Here is a 5,220-nt window from a genome sequence, read left to right as displayed (position 1 = left end):
TGCTTGATGTCAGAGGTGATAAATGGCTGTGGTAATGGGGAGCCCTGGCAGCACCTGCTGGGCTGACAGTGGTGGAGGCTGTGTCTGGGGGTGGGACGGGGAAATGAAACGTGACAGAGATCCTGTTTGGATATTCTGCTGAAGTTATCATGTTTCTGTTCAAGTATACCAGTTCTAGAACAAGTTGATGGATCCAATTTTAGGACTTTGTGATAGAGATAGAAGAGGTTTGGCTGGCAAAGTGACCTGGGATGACCCGGCTCGGCTAAGAATATTTGGGGTAGCCTAAGCATCTCTTCCATATCCCCCTGGCATGTTCTTTTTGTCGCTGTCACAAATGCCCTATTACTTGAATCATCCTGGGATAGGAGAGAAGCTTGGGGACAGCATGTAGCACAGTCCTGAGCCCAAGATTGAGATGTTTTCAAATGAATAAATATGTACCTAGGAAAAGGAAAATGTTTTTGTCAGCAGGGTTGGTAGATTGAGAGAATTTTCTCTTTGGCCGAAAACCATCAGTCCATACGGATACTTGATTTTGTGCTATGCCTTAGATATGAACGATGGAGTGGAGTGGTCAGGATAGCCATGGACGCTATCCCAAAGTTTTGTGATTTGAATTTTCATAAATCATATTTTAACCAAAGCATTACTACTTACAGAAATCTTAGGGTGAATCCTATGAATCCTTTAGTGCGTTTGGATTTTGATATTTGGAGTCCATTTAAAATGGAGTACATGTGTGTATTTGGATTCAGCTCTACCTTGGAGATAATCCTGAGTCATGCTTTAAGGAAGTTCCTTCTGAGATCAGGAGCTCAGATGTTGGGTGATCTCTGGGAAAACTAGACACTCCCCTTTACCTGTATGTAGTTCTCCCTTCTGGAGCTCTGGAAAAAGAGGACCCGGGGAGATTTGAAGCAAATTAAGAGGCTGCCTCCTCAATATTTGGCGTCTCCAGGCCAATGCTCTAAATTACTTGTGTTCACACTCAGGTTTTTCATGTTAATGTAGAAATTTTGTTTATGCTGCTGCCACTAGTGTTTTCACATTTGTCTAATACTTGCCAGTTTACAGATGGTTTTATATTCATGATCTCCTTTATTTTCTCCATTTCCCCAAAGAAGAAGCTGAACATAAAGAGTGATTTTCTCAGGGTCTCATAATCAGTAACGGAGCAGAATTCAACTACAGGACCTCCCTGGAAACCTGTTCTCTTTCCTTGTCCTGATGTGTTACTCTTATAGGCCAATTTTTGCCTTTGTGTAGTGCCTAAATGGTGTAATTACTTTTGGGAAGATGGTATTAGCCCGTCTTATCTTTCGGAAACTGAGGGTTAAGAGGAGTGTTATGATTTTGTGACAGCTTTTTAATATTAGGTCACTTTTAAACCTGTAACTCCTCTCTTCTAGACCACATGGTTGAGAGAGGAGAAAGAGAAAATGATTACTTTTAGAGAAAAATCCATTTCTGCAGTGGTTTGGTTAAGGATAATCTAATACCATAATCACATTATCCTTGTATGCCTGGCTACTTGTGCTGGCCTGTACGTGAATGTTAACCCCAAAGGCTCCTTTAGATGTCGCTGAACTAGTTACTATAAAAAGTATTTCACTTTCAAACTCCCACATTTCAAGAAGAGCAAAACTCAGTACAAAGGCAATTTTGAAGGTAAGTATAGAAAGAGGGAGTTTATTGAGTCTTTTCTGACTACCAGCCACGAAGGTTTCAGTAAAAACGCATTTTAAAGGGCTGCCTGGAAACTCTGGGAAGTCAGTAGTTGGAAGTTTTTATTTTTCATTGAAGTTCGGAGGTTTTTATTGCAACATATAGGTAGTTATATAGGATTAGGACTTTTGCCCTGGAGAATTCGTAATCCATAGCAAGAATGATAAACCCAGAATATTTTTGTTAAGTTCATTCATCATAACCATGAGGCCTGAAATTGCAATTCTGCAGTGATAGGGAGAATGCCATTTAAGGGTTCTTAGGTTACTTTTTTAAGTTATTAACTTACTGAATTGTGCATTCTTCAGATATACTACTTTAGAAAATTAATATTTTCTTTTAAGGCTTCTGTAAATTCTTCAGTATGTGTTTTCTTAAGCTTAATTACCTGCTAACATGACACTGTCAGAATTTATACATTAGTCACAATAACTTTGAAGCTTAAACATGGGTGAATTTTCAGCACTGCTTTATATTCTTTGGGGAATGGTCGGTGTTGTTTTCATAAGAATTTTATTTGCATCAAAGGTTACATCTTTTCAGATGAACTGATTTTACAGGGTCAGAGGCTTCTTTGAACTTTATAGCTGTTTGTGCTTGGTTGCATTTGCTGTCTTTCAAAACTATCTTTAGTTTTAGTAGGGAAAGTCACTGTAAAGGAAAACTTTTTTCATTTTTCATTGTTACCATTCCTGGTAGATTTTCTGAAATATTAGATATTTATTTGCTTTCATCAAGTAAAACCGGCCTATTTGATACCCATTTCAAGATCTTCCTTCTGCTGCCTGTCTTGTGGTCATTTAACTTCTCATTAAGCCCTCCACTGGAGACTGTGCCAGAAGGGAGAGAAGATGAAAAGCAAATGAATCATTCTGTAATTGTTAGTAGCTCTGGAAAATGATTTAGTAGAAGAGATTGAAACTATTCTGGAAATTCTTTGGGATTGCATTTCATTCATCTGCATCGTTTCAGAGATGTTCCTAATGGTCGTCAGTTCAGAATTCAGAAACTGATCATTATCCAGCTATTGGATAACAAGGAATTCGTGCTTTTCTGTTTGTTTGTTTCTTGCTGTATTTAAGCATCTCCACAGAAGATATTTAGAGGCAGCTAGAGATAAAATTTAAACTAATCAATACTGTTTTTTCCCTTTGAACTCTTTAATGAACAATTTGATTTCTTTAGACAGTTTAGTCATTGTTATTGGAAGTGACTAATAGTGACTTTGCTTCAATTTATTTTGGTGTGTCTTATACACAAGTATAGGAAGGCTTTTGGGTGCTTTTTAAGAAACATGGGCTGTAGATTCCCATAATTGCTTTCCTGAATTATTAAGCGTGAGCTTTCATTACATCTTTGTACTGGAACTTTTGCTTTTGCTGTGGAACAGATTCTGGGACAGCATCTAATTTTTTTTTTTTTTAGATAACTGCTCAAGAAGTTATCTTGTTTTGATTTAGCAGTAAAAAAGAAAAAAGGGTTAATAGCGGACAGACTTTTCGTTAACGGCTGCAACATTGATGTCTGCTTTTTTCCTTGTCTTTGATCTTCTGTTTCTCATTTAATCATTTGGATATTCATGGATTGGAGTTCTTTATGTCACTACAGACAGAGGACAGCAGCCATTATTCACACTAGTTGAATGGGTTCCTGCCTTTTTTTGGTGGCGGGGGAGGGCCTCAGGAAAATTTTTACAAACCCGTTATGACTAGTTAGGCTGAGTTACTGTAAAATTTGTAAATAAAACCCTACTAGATGGATAGGGTTAATAGATGGCTATAGAGAGTTTAAAGTTAATCTTTTTCAAGTTCTTGTCTCTTGGATTCTGTTCTTTTAATTTCTACCCTAGGAGGGGATTTATGGACAAATCTAGACTAAGAGAACCTGCGACTTCTTATCTAGTTACTTCCCAGCTGTGGCGCCTCCAGCTAGTCACTTAATCTGCCTTATTTCTCTGTTTTGCATCTTTAAGATGAGGATAGTAATCCATGCTCAGCCTACTGGTATCAGGAATGTTGTAGGGGGAAGAAGTTTTTCATGCCCTTGTCTTTTAAATTGTTTCTTCTTTCTAGAATCCCTTCTCATGTTGTCCAAATTTTCTTTCAAGGATTCAACTGGGTGGGCTCTTCCCAGAGGTCCTCCATTTTCCCGTTTGGAATCTTGCTTTTCCCCTCTCGCAGGCCTCTGCTGGTCCATCTGTTATATAGCGCTTTGAATTCTGTTCTGTACTTCAGTCATTGCATGTTGCCTTCCATTATAGATGGAAAGCTCCATGAGGGCAAAGATTGTTCTTTTCCTCTTTCTGTGTATCCACATTGCACATAGGCATCCCCTCCACTCCATAGGTAACCCACAGTAATTGTTGGTTGAATGAATGATTATTGAGGCTGTCAGGAATGAATACTTTGGGTGATGGGAAGATGCCAAAGATGAGCATCTTACCAGCACTTTTGGATGAGTGGCCTTTTAAATTGCTCAGTTGCTAATCTGTTGTTATCAGTAACTGAATCAGATCCTGGCAAGACAAATTGGCAAAGCCCATTTCTTGGTCCTGTTTACCTCGGATACTATTTGTGAAGCAAGTCAGAGGAATGAAAGACTGTCATAACAGTCTTGAATTTGACATTTGTTCCATTTCTCACCCCATAGCATGTGGAGGCCTATCTATATCCAGCTGCTGAGTGTAAAGAATAAACACTGACTGCCCCATAGCCTGGTCCACATTTTAGTTTGTGTGCTTTGAAGGATTTGCAAGGTAGAGAAATAGATGCTTCAGGCTCTGATTTCAGCCCATGCTGTGCTATGCAAATGTTCTCTACATGCCTGAGTGACCTTTTGAGAAAGAGCCTTTGTGATCTTCTATAGCCAGGGCTTGTTCTGGGAATTCTGTGCCAGATTCCTCTAAAAGTGGGAAAAGTGGATCTGTTGAAAGACCACGTAAAAAAGCTGGTGCTTTTCCTGGATGAATACCAATAATTCCATGTTTCTTACCATCTCTTGCCAGAGCTTTAGAAATTTGTTCTGCAGTTTGCTTTGCAGGTTGATTTGGGATTGAAGTGTGTGAGAGGGAACTGACTAAGGCAGTTCAGTAGCTGGGAAACTGTTTGTTTAAGTGCTTTTGAATTGTAGATAAAAATAAATTCACATTGGCATCATTAGTATCTGAGCATTTCTCAGTGTCTTAAGGCTGGCTCTCCATGAGTGCTGGCTGATTGAGTCTCATCTATATCGGTAAGGTTCTTTTTGCCCCAAATTGTGCTCTTAACAGTTTGGCATTTAAATCGTTATTTGTTTTAATTGTTGTACAAAGAGAATTACATCATTATTAAAAAACATCATTATTATTATTTTTTATATTATAAGATAAATACCGTTCTGATGTATTTCTCTTGGAAAGGGATGCTGGTGTCCTGGGAGGTTTATGATTTTTGATGCTTTTACTCAGGTGATTGGCTTGTACAGCCGAAACGCTGATGAAAAGGAGTTTTCCCC

This window comes from Colobus angolensis, unplaced genomic scaffold (assembly GCF_000951035.1).
Source record: "Colobus angolensis palliatus isolate OR3802 unplaced genomic scaffold, Cang.pa_1.0 Scaffold26, whole genome shotgun sequence".
In the NCBI taxonomy this organism is placed as follows: Eukaryota; Metazoa; Chordata; class Mammalia; order Primates; family Cercopithecidae; genus Colobus; species Colobus angolensis.
This window is presented reverse-complemented; position numbering follows the sequence as displayed.